Here is an 11,845-nt window from a genome sequence, read left to right on the forward strand (position 1 = left end):
GAACTAAAGAGCCTCTTGATGAAGGTGAAAGAGGAGAGAAAACGCTAGCTTAAAACTCAACATTCAAGAAACGAAAATCACCCATCTTAGGGTACCACTTAAGGGTCCTCACTATTTGTGGGGCCAGTATGTCATTATTTAAACTTTTTTTAAAGAGTTTTCTTTTTTTAAAAAATGTCATTTATTTATTTATGGCTGCACTGGGTCTTTGTTGCTATCAAGGGCTTTCTCTAGTTGCCATGCTCAGGCTTCTCATTTATGGTGGCTTCTCTTGTGGCCAAGACGAGCTCTGGGGTGTGCAGATTCAGTTGTTGTAGCTCATGGGCTTAGTTGCCCCGCACTGTGTGGGATCTTCCCAGACCAGAGATCAAACTGGTGTCCCCTGCATTGACAGGCAGATTCTTAACCACTAGACTACCAGGGAAGTCCTAGACTCTGATTTCTTGAGGCTAGAAGAGCCTCTCGGAGAAGGCAATGGCATCCCACTCCAGTACTCTTGCCTGGAAAAACCCATGGATGGAGGAGCCTGGTGGGCTGCAGTCCATGGGGTCGCACAGAGACAGACACTACTGAAGCGACTTAGCAGCAGCAGCAGCGGCAGAAGAGCCTCTGGGTTTCCAAATCTGGGTCTTTGCCACGTGGCAACTCTCTAATGTGTTACACAGATGAGCGATTCTGGGCTAAGAATGCCAGGACCCAGAACTGCCCATGGCAGTGGGCAGTTGGGTTGAGCTGTGTTTACCCCCCATGACTGAGGGCAGACAGCAACCAGGCTCCGAGCTGAGCCCCCAGCATACAGAACCTGGTCAGGGAGGTGTCTCCAAGAAGTTCTCACCTGCCAGGCCAGGGTCTAGGGGATGTCGTCCAGGTCTCTGCTGTCCACAAGGAGCCATCAGGAGCCTCTGGATTCAAAACTCGGGGTCAGGAGTTTCCTTCCTCAGTGGCTGGCCCCAAGCCTTTGCAGGCCAAAGCACGCTTTAATTTGGAATCACCGTGGATGGAAAGGGGCGAAAATACAGCCTGGTTTGGGCTTCCTAGGTGGTACTAGTGGTAAAATAATCTGCCTGCAATGCAGGAGATTCGAGACGAAGTTTCGATCCCTGGGTCAGGAAGATTCCCTGGAGGAGAAAATGGCAGCCCACTCTAGCATTCTGGCCTGGAGAATCCCATGGACAGAGGAACCTGGAGTCCATGAAATCACAGAGAGTCAGACATGACAGAGCGACTGAGCACACACTGGCAAAAAAACAAACGAAAAACTGCAGCAGCTTGGAGAAAAGCAGGGGTGGAGGGGAAAATGGGTGCTTGTAGGGTTACAGTGGGATGTGTCTGGGAAAGTGGCCATGGAGGAGCCGGGTGTCAGAGGGCTCCTAACTCTGGGCAGAGATGTGAGCAGTGTCCTGTCATCCTGGTGGGGAGAGTGTACTCCGGTTCTGGAGGCAGCTCCCTCAGCCTGCTGTGGGGGAGGTGGAAGTGATGTACAAGATGATACCTCTGTTCTATCACTGTGGGTGCCCATCAGGGGCACCAAGGCACCTGCCACTAAGATGGTAAACATGGAATAGGACCAAACTCTCCCCCAGATTCTTCCAGCACCAGAAACGTTGCTTGCTGTCACATCTCCCTCTTGAAACTCAGTCAGGGTTGGGTGTTCTATTATTATCATTACTTAAGTTTGGTCTGAGCTGGGTCTTTCTTGCTGCATGCAGGCTTTTCTCTAGTTGCAGCGAGTGGGGGCTACTCTCTAGTTGTGCTGCTCAGGCTTCTCCCTGCGGTGAGTTCTCTTGTTGCAGAGCACAGGTCCTGGAGCGCAGGCTTTAGGAGTTGTGGCACATGGCTTTAGTTGCTCCTCAGCATGTTGAACCTTCCTGGACCAGGGACCAGATCTGCGTCCCCTGCATCAGCAGGCAGATTCTTAGCCACTGCACCACCAGGGAAGTCCCAGGGTGGAGTTCTTGAGGGAGAAATGAATTCCCACTCTCCACTTTCGGGGCATCCTGGGCGCTGTGGGCTGTGGAGCAGCCTCCCAGGCCCCACCCACTGGATGCCAGGAGTGACAGGCACCAGCATGACAATCACAGGACTCCCCCGACTCATCCAGTCTTCCTCCACTGTCACTTTCTCCTTCTTTCTTCATGTAATCTGGGGACACCCAGGTGGGGAAGGGAAGGAGTGACAGTGTAGGATTGGCAGATGCAGCCTACATATTAGCTCAATGTATTATTTATTTGGCTTTATCTGGTCTTAGTTGTGGCATGCAAGATCTTTCTTCAAGGCTCACAGATTCTCTGCTTGTGGTGAGCAGGCTTAGTTGCCCCAAGGCATGTGGGATTTTAGTTCTCTGACCAGCAATCAAACCCACATCTCCTACGTTGCCCAGTGAATTCTTAACCACTGAACTACCAGGGAAGTCCCTATATCTTATACATAGAATGGATAAACAACAGGGTCTTACTATATAGCACAGGAAAGTATATTCAATGTTCTATGATAAGCCGTAATGGAAAAGAATATGAAAAAGAGGGCTTCCCTGGTGGCTCAGTGGTAAAGAATCCGCCTTCCAATGCAGGGGACATGGGTTTAATCCCTGGTCCAGGAAGATCCCACATGTGGAGGAAAGCTAAGCCCGTGCACCACAGCTACTGAGTCTGTGCTCTAGAGCCCGTGCTCAGCAACAAGAGAAGCCGCCACAATGAGAAGGCCACGCACCGAGTAACTAGAGGGTAGCCTCCGCTCACCACAACTAGAGAAAGGCCCTGCACAGCAAGAAAGGCCCAGCACCACCAAAAATAAATACATATACACAGTGGGAGAAGATGAATATGAAGAAGAATGTACATGTAAGTATAACTGAGTCATTTTGCTGTACAGAGGAAATTAACACAATATTGTAAATCAACTATGTGTGTGTGCCTGCTAAGTCATTTCAGTCATGTCTGACTTTGCGATGCTATGGACTGTAGACCTCCAGGGTCCTCTAATTCAATAAAATAAAATCAAAACAATTTTTTAAAAGGACAAAAAAAGAAAAAGCAAGAAATCAGAGGGGAGGTGCCTCACTGGGGGTAGGGAGTCTGTGAGAGGTGAAGGCCCTTGGACTGCAGGGAGGAAAAGAGGGGCATCAGGGAGGGCTTCCTGAAGGTGGTGAGAGCAGAGCTGCTAGGAACGGAAAGGAGAAGACATGGATGTTGGAGGCCCCATGCCCAGGGTCCCACTAGAATCAGTATGGCGAGTCCAGTGGTTAGGTTTCCACACTCACTGGCACCGGTCAACCATCACTCGGGGAACTAAGATCCCAAAAGCTGCATGGTGTGGCCAAAAAATTTAAAAAGTAAGATGGGTAAGGGGCTTCCCTGGTGGCTCTGTGATAAAGAATCCACCTGCAATGCGGGAGACTGGCATTGGATCCCTCAGGAAGATCGCCTCTCCCCCCGCCCACCCCCACCCCAGAGAAGGAAAAGGCAGCCCACTCTGGTATTCTTGTCTGGGAAATCCCATAGATGGAGGAACCTGGCAGGCCCCAGACTATATGATCGAAGAGAGTCAGACACGACCGAGCAACTAAACAAGATGGGTAACTGGACAAAGCAAACACAGCAAAATACAACTTGTATAGCCTCTGGGCAGTGGCAATAAGGGCCTTCCCTGTCAAGTTCCCTCCGTTGGAAAAGTTTCTTCATCAAATGCTGAAAAGTCAGCGGAAAAGAAGCTAAATGCCTTTCTCCTCGTTCAGTGGCCTGTTCAAGCCCCGCCCACTCTCCTGAGCTTACGCTCCACACAGAACCATTCAGAGTCCTCTGGACTCTTGAACAAACAGCCAGAAAAGGGAAGTAAACAAAAAACAACCACTTTTCCCTACGCCTCGCACAGGCCTGAAGAGGCTGGATTTGGCCACAAATCCGCACGCACACACGTCTGTCACTGGCGATAAAACTCAAGGCACCCTGGCATTATGCCAGCTCCATAAAAACACCCTCACCAGGGACTGGAGGGCTGGAGGGGGATGGCAGAGATGAGCAGGCTTATCTCAGACTCTGGGCTACTTTTTATCTCATATATATATATATATATATATATATATATATATAGTTGAAGTATAGTTAATTTACCATGTTGTGTTAATTTCAAGTGTATAGTAAAGTGAATCAGTTTTACACACACACACGCACATACTTATATACATTCTTTTTCAGATTCTTTTCCCATATAGGTTATTACAGGATATTGAATATAGCTCCCTATGCTATACAGTGAAGGCTGAAGTGGAAGTCACTCGGTCATGACTGACTCTTTGTGACTCCATGCACTATAGCCCTCTAGCTCCTCTGTCCATGGGATTCTCCAGGCAAGAATACTGAAGTGGGTAGCCATACCCTTCTCCAGGGGCTCTTCCTGACCCAGGGATTGAACCTGGGTCTCCTGTACTGCAGGCAGGTTCTTTACCACGTGAGCCATTGGAGAAGTCCAGTGCTATACAATAGTTCCTTGGTATTTGTCTGTTTTGGAATTTCCAGTTGCTTATGTGTTTACTTTTGGCTGCACCGAGTCTGCTGCTGTGCGTGGGCTTCCTCTGGTTGTGGTGAGCGGGGGCTACTCTCGAGTTACAGTGCTCAGTCTTCTCGTTGCAGCGCTTCTCATGCTGCAGAGCATGGGCTCCAGAGCGCACGGGTTTCAGCAGTTGTGGCTCCCAGGCTCTGGAGGGCAGGCTCAGTGGCTGTGGCACAGGGGCTTAGTTGCTCTAAGGCGTGTGGAATTGTCCCGGACCAGGGATCGAACCTGTGTCCCCTGCATTGTCAGGCAGATTCCTGTCTCCTGTACCACCAGGGAAGCTCAGAGTTTCCAGTTTTGTGGTGATTACACAAAGGTCCTCAGTGTATACATATTTGTGGCATTCTAGATAATTTTCTTAGGATCAGTTCCTAGAAGTGGCATTTCTAGGGCAACAAACAGCTGTTACCTAAGACCTTCTAGAAATGCTGTAAGAATTTACTCTCCCACTAGCGGCAGAGGCGAAGGCCTGCTTTGCCACAGCCTCACTGATAGGAAGTATTATCATAAAAAAAAGGTCTTGCAACACTTGTTGCCTTGATCTGCATGCGAATGCTTGCATGTGGGGTTGGGAAGTCTCCTCCTGGGGGAGATTTTCTTTCTGCTGTGTTTATGTTAGTCAGGAAGACTGGGGTCTGCTGCAGAAACAAAACGGCTTAAGGCAGGAGGGGCTCAGGACTTCCTGGTGGTCCAGCAGTTAAGACTGTTGGCTTCCACTGTAGGTGGTGTGGGTTCTATCCCTGGCCTGGGGAACTAAGGTCCCTCATGCTGAGAGGTGCAGCCAAGAAAAACAAAAAAATTTAATATAAATAAGTACATAATTAAAAAAATTTTTGTCTTCAAAAAAGCAGGAAGGGCTCACCACAGTAAGACGCCACGTCATACCCACTAAGCTGACTGTTATTAAAAAGATGTAAAATGGCAAGAGGCAGCGAGGACGCAGAGAAACTGGAAGCTTGAGCATGGCTGCTGCGAAGGACGGAAAATGGTGCAGCTGCTGTGGGAAAGTCTGGATGGCTGAACACAGAATCACCATATGACCTGGGTGCCTCCGGGAAAGAACTGAGCACAGGGACTGGAAGAGATATTTGTACCTCCGTGTTCACAGCAGCTTGATGCATGCCACCCAAAAGATGGAGACACCCCAAGTGTCCATGGATGGATGATGGATGAACACAGTGAGGTCCATCCACATGTAAGTGGAGTATTACTCAGCCTTAAAAAGGAAGGAGATTTTGACTACATGGATGAACTTTGAGGACGTGATGCTCAGTAAGAGAAGCCAGATACAGAAGAATACACACTGTCTGATCCCATTCACAAGAGGTCCTAGAGGAATCAGATCCAGAGACAGGAAGTATATGGTGGGGCCAGGGGCTGGGGGGAGGAGATGGGGAAAGTAGTAGTAGTGAAAGTCTTAGTTGCTCAGTTGTGTCCAACTCTTTGCAACCCTGTGGACTGTAGCCTGCCAGGTTCCTCTGTCCATGGGATTCTCCAGGCAAGGATACTAGAGTGGGTAGCCATTCCCTTCTCCAGGGGATCTTCTTGACCTAGGGATTGAACCCAGGTCTCCTGCATTGAAGGCAGATTATTTCCCTGTCTGAGCCATCAGACAAGCCCCAGGGATGAGGAGTCAGAGTTTCATGGGGACAGAGTTTCAGTTTGGGAAGGTGAGAAAGTTCTGGAGATGATGGTGGGGATGGTTGCAGGACAGTGTGAATGTACTTAATGCCACTGAGCTGTGGACTTAGAAATGGTCAAGACAGCAGATTGTGGTATGTGTATTTTACAATAGAAATATTTAATGGCATCCCACTCCCACAATCCAGGTGTATTTCTTCCTCTTGCCTGATGGCCTTCTGGGGCCCACAAGGGGTGCTCCTCCCTGGAGTGATCCAAGCACCCCACCCTGTTGGATTTCACTGTGACCCTGGAAGGAATCAGGCAGCAGCCTACGGCCCCCGCCTGGATATGATCCCAGAATGGACAGGATGGTAAATTTCACAGGATATGTATTTTCCCACAATGAAAAGTTTCAAAGCAATACTTAGGAACTGGTGGTGAAAGGTACACAGCCACTCTGGAGACTGTCTTTGCCTTCTTCTACAAGCCTAGAATTATTTCAAAGTAGGATGTTAAAAATGAACCCACTCTCTGTGTCTATGGATTGGCCTGTTCTGGACGTTTCCCATGGGTAGAACCACACCCTGTGTGTCCTTCTGTGCCTGCTTCTCCCACTGAGCATCGTGTTCTTAGGGTTGGTCCATGTGATAGCGAGCATCAGAGTTTCTCCCATTTTTGTGGCTGAGTGATGCTCCAGTGTGTGGAGGGACACCTGTGTTTATCTCCTCATTAATCTATCGAAGGACGTTTGTGTCATTTGTATCTTTTGGCTTTTGTGAATCACACTGCTCTGGACATACGTTCACAAATATCTATTCTAGTCCTCGCTTTCTATTCCTTCGGGTGTACACGTAGGAGTGGAATCACTGTCATATGGTGACTCTATGTTTAGCTTTTTGAGGAACTGCCAAGCCATAATATACTCTTAAAAGAAAAAAAAATGTAAGTTCCAAAATAAGATGTTCAGACCTTCACTAATGATGCCAGTCTTGTGAAAATAAATCTGTAAATAATATTGAAATATGAGGTTGCAAAAACATCCGAGGAAAGAACCCTTGAATATTAAACCATGTCTGTTTTTGAATAAGAGCAGGTGGGTGTTTTAAACACTGTGCTCTTTGAACTTGTCTATGTTGCTAAACGTCCGGTTTCTCCTGCTTCACGAGGCATAGAAATAGGAGTTGTTTTTGAAGGAGGTGGGAGGGGCAGGAGGGTGCCAGCCTCCACCCTGAAGGTCTCCTAGTACCTCCTGGGGTAGGAGGGGGGCTTACGTGTTCAGGACTTTCACTGGTGGTGAGTCACTGACAAAATCCACTTCCCATTGCTTCTCAGGGATCCTGAAGTGGCTCACAATTTCCAGCTGCAAACAGCTGGCTGCAGGTTTTAGAATGTGCCTTTGAAGGCTGAGCCCCCCTGCCCTCCAGCACAGGGCAGCTGGTTTCTTTACATCATCAGATGGGGTGAGGGGTGTGGATATTCGGGGACTGAATTTTTCACAGCTGCTCTAACAGGTGTCTGCATACTGGTGGGCTTCAGTCCATAATAATTTGTTCTCTTTAAAAACCAAATGTGCTCAGTCGCTCAGTTGTGTTGTGTCCGACTTTTTGCAACCCCATAGACTGTAGCCCACCAGTCTCCTCTGTCCATGGAATTCTCTAGGCAAGAATACTGGAGTGGGTTGCCATTCCCTCTGGACCATAAAGAAGGCTGAGCACAGAAGGACTGGTGCTTTCAAACTGTGATGCTGGAGAAGACTCTCGAGAGTCCCTTGGACAGCAGGAAGATCAATCCAGTCAATCCTGAAGGAAATCAACCCTGAATATTCATCGAAAGAACTGATGTTGAAGCTGAAGTTTCAGTACTTTGCCCTCCTGATGCGAAGAGCCGACTCGTTGGAAAAGACTGATTCTGGGAAAGACTGAGAGGAGAAGGGGGCAACAGAGGATGGGATGGTTGGATAATATCACTGACTCAATGGACATGAGTTTGAGCAAACTCCGGGAGGTGGTGAAGGAAAGAGAAGCCTGGCGTGCTGTAGTCCATGGGGCCGCAGAGAGTCAGATGCAGCTGAGCGATTGAACAACTCCTGCACTGTAAGCGGCCTCTTTACTGCTGAGCCGCCAGTGAAGCCCCCATACCACAGCTGGTCTTAGCCATTTTTGTTTATTTATTTGATTGGTCTTAGTTGCGGCCCTCAGGATCTTTAGTTGCAGCATATGAACTCTTAGTTGTGGCATATGGGATCTAGTTCCCTGACCAAGGATTGAACCCAGGCCCCCTGCTTTGGGAACATGGAGTCTTAGCCACTGGGTCAGGGAAGTCCCAAGAGCTGCTTCCATGGGTAACGCCTATGATGACCCATGTGTGCTAAAAGTACATTATGTGGACAAACCAACAAGGCTGTTTATATTGTTTCATGTGTCTTGACAGTTTAAATTAAACAAGGTCTCTCCCCTAGCACTGCTGACATGGGGACTGAGTCCTTCTCTATAGGGGTTCGTCCTGAGCACTGTGAGGGGCTCAGCAGCATTGCTGGCCCCATCCACTCAATGCCAGGAGCCCCCACCCCAGTGGTGACACTCACAGTTGTGGCCTGGTGGCCCCTTGGGGCAGAATCCCCACCCACAGCTGAGAACCACAGACCTACCATTACAGACATCATGTCCTTTCACAAATTTCAAAATATGTAGCTCAGGAAGAGCATTCCAAGTTTCCTTAGCGCTTCTGCAATAAGTCTGTGACCTTTTTTTTTTTCCTTCACTATTTTAAAAATTCATTGATTTGGCTGCACCAGGTCTTAGTTGCAGCTGGCAGGATCTTTGATCATCGTGGTGGCATATGAACTCTCAGTTGCAGCATGCAGGATCTAGTTCCCTGACCAGGAATCGAACCTGGGCCCCTGCGTTGGGAGCACAGAGTCTTAGCCACTGGACCACCAGGGAAGTCCCCAAAATCCAGTTTCTTAAGTTGGTTTCACCTTTTCAACCCCAATGTCAAAAGCACCAAGATGGAAAAACTCTGCCATAGAACATGCATGCTGACCTGTAATAACAGAAGGTAGATCAGGGGTTGTCTGGGGCCCAGAAGCAGGGAGAGAGGGAAGGAGAGGTCACAGAAGGGCACGAAGGACCTTTTGAGAGTAATAGGAAGAGTCACTGTTTGATTGTGCTCGTACTTTTACAGAGTGTGTTTTCGTTGTTTAGATGCTAAGTTACATCTGACTCTTTATTACCGCCCTCCCATGGACTCTAGCTGGCCGGGCTCCTCTATCCATGGAACTTCCCAGGCAAGAAAACTGGAGTGGGCTGCCATTTCCTTTTCCAGGGGATCTTCCCAATCCAGGGATTGAACCCACGTCTCCTGCATTGGCAGTTGGATTCTTTATTGCTGAGCCACCAAGGAAGCCCTTCACAGGGTATATTTACATCAAAACTTATAAGATTCTGGAATTTAAAGTTGTGCATTTAAATGTGCATATGTCAGTTATACCTCAATAAAGCTGTTTTGTTTTTTTTTTAATGAAGTCCCCATGATATCTGCTCCCTTTCCTGCTGAATTTTTCTCTACAAAGTTTATCATCTTCTAACACTGAAGTTTTCTCACTTTATCATTGTGTTTATAGTCAGTATTGACCACCTCTCCCATCCTGATCTCAAGTTCTATGATATAGAGATCTTTGTTTTTTTGTTTGCTGTGTGAAGAGGTGCTTCATAAATGTTTGTTAAGATGGTAAAGATTAATTTTGATTACAGCCTATTTTTTTGCTCAAGCTGGATCTAGAAAAGGCAGAGGAACCAGAGATTAAATTGCCAACATCCATTGAATCGTAGAAAAAGCAAGAGAATTACAGAAAAACATCTACTTCTGCTTCATTGCTTATGTTAAAGGCTTTGACTGTTGAATCACAACCAACTGGGGAAAATTCTTAAACACATGGGAATACCAGTCCACCTTACCTGCCTCCTGAGAAACCTGTATGCAGATCAAGAAGCAATAGTAAGAACCGGACATGGAACAATGGACTGCTTCCAAATTGGGAAAGGAGTATGTCAAGGTTGTATATTGTCACCCTGCTTATGTAACTTATATGCAGAGTATATCATGCAAAATGCCTAGCTGGATGAAGCACAAACTGAAATCAAGATTGCTGAGAGAGAGATCAATAACCTCAGATATGCAGACGACACCACCCTTATGGTAGAAAGTGAAGAGGAACTAAAGAGCCTCTTGATGAAGGTGAAAGAGAGTGAAAAAGCTAGCTTAAAACTCAACATTAAGAAAACGAAGATCCTGGCATCCAGTCCCATCACTTCATGGCAAATAGATGGGGAAACTATGGAAACAGTGACAGACTATTTTCTTGGGCTCCAAAATCATTTCAGGTGGTGACTGTAGCCATGAAATGAAAAGCCAATTGCTCCTTGAAAGAAAAGCTATGATAAACCTAGACAGTGTCATCACTTTGCCAACAAAGGTCCGTGTGGTCAAAGCTATGGTTTTTCCAGTAGTCATGTACGGATGTGAGAGTTGGACCATAAAGAAGTCTGAGCATCAAAGAATTGATGCTTTTGAATTGTGGTGTTGGAGAAGACTCTTGAGAGTCCCTTGGATCGCAACGAGATCAAACCAGTCAATCCTAAAGGAAATCAACCTTGAATATTCATTGGAAGGACTGATGCTGAAGCTGAAGCTCCAACACTTTGGCCACCTAATGTGAAGAACTGACTTATTAGAAAAGACCCTGATGCTGGGAAAGATTGAGGGCAGGAGAAGAAGGGAATGACAGAGGACAAGATGGTTGGATGGTATTATCAACTCAATGGTCGTAAGTTTGAGCAAGTTTCAGGAGATGGTGAGTGTCCTGACTTAGCCCCTAAGCAACAACAAACAGCCTTTGTTTTTACATTACAGGGAGATGGTGGGTTGCTTGCAAACTCAAAGTCAGCCAGCAGAGGGCAGTGCTAGTCAGACTCAGAGATGAGATGGCTCTTCCCTGACATGATCTTAATCTGAAGCCCTGAGCATGGGGATCTGGCCAGAGATTTGGGTGTCTATGATGTCTCAGTTCCAGCACTGAATCAGTTCCCTTACCCACAAATGACCCATTCATCCACTCATCCACCCATCCATCCATCCATCCATTCATCTATCTACCCATCCTTTGATCCTTTTACCCACCCATCCATCCATTCATCCACCTACCCACCCCACCCATCCATCCATCCGTCTACCCATCCATCCATCCGTCCGTTCACCCATCTCTCTCCTACCATCTGCTCATCATTCATCATCCATACCCCCACCCATCCATCCTCCCATCACCCACCCATTTATTCATGAATTCAATAATATTACTGAGTGCCTATTTTGGCAATGAGCAGAGGCGGAAAGCAAAGTCATAAGCAAGAGAAGTTTGGGGAGGAATGGTCCAGGCAGATGTCAGAACCAAGTGAAGGGTTAGATTGAACTTATGATATTTGTATCATGGAGGAACAGAGAGGAGGTGCATGTGGTTGGAGCAGAGTGAGCAAGGGAGGCACTGATGGAAGATGAGCTTGGCCAGGTCACCGGGGAGCATATCAGGCATCACCTTGTGGGAGAATTCATTGAGTGCCTATGGCTTATGTGTTCTTCTGTTTTCATCCTCTTGACAATGGGTGGAGGTCATCTCCAT

The 11,845-nt window shown here is 47.4% G+C and overlaps 1 non-coding gene across 1 annotated transcript; it reads right to left on the minus strand.

The window, feature by feature from the left end:
- Positions 1–9,041: 9,041 nt before the first annotated feature.
- TRNAG-CCC (transfer RNA glycine (anticodon CCC)) lies at positions 9,042–9,113 on the minus strand. Its single transcript has one exon. It is a non-coding gene; the product is annotated as a tRNA-Gly (tRNA).
- Positions 9,114–11,845: the final 2,732 nt, after the last annotated feature.

This window comes from Ovis canadensis, chromosome 5, assembly GCF_042477335.2.
Source record: "Ovis canadensis isolate MfBH-ARS-UI-01 breed Bighorn chromosome 5, ARS-UI_OviCan_v2, whole genome shotgun sequence".
NCBI lineage: Eukaryota > Metazoa > Chordata > Mammalia > Artiodactyla > Bovidae > Ovis > Ovis canadensis.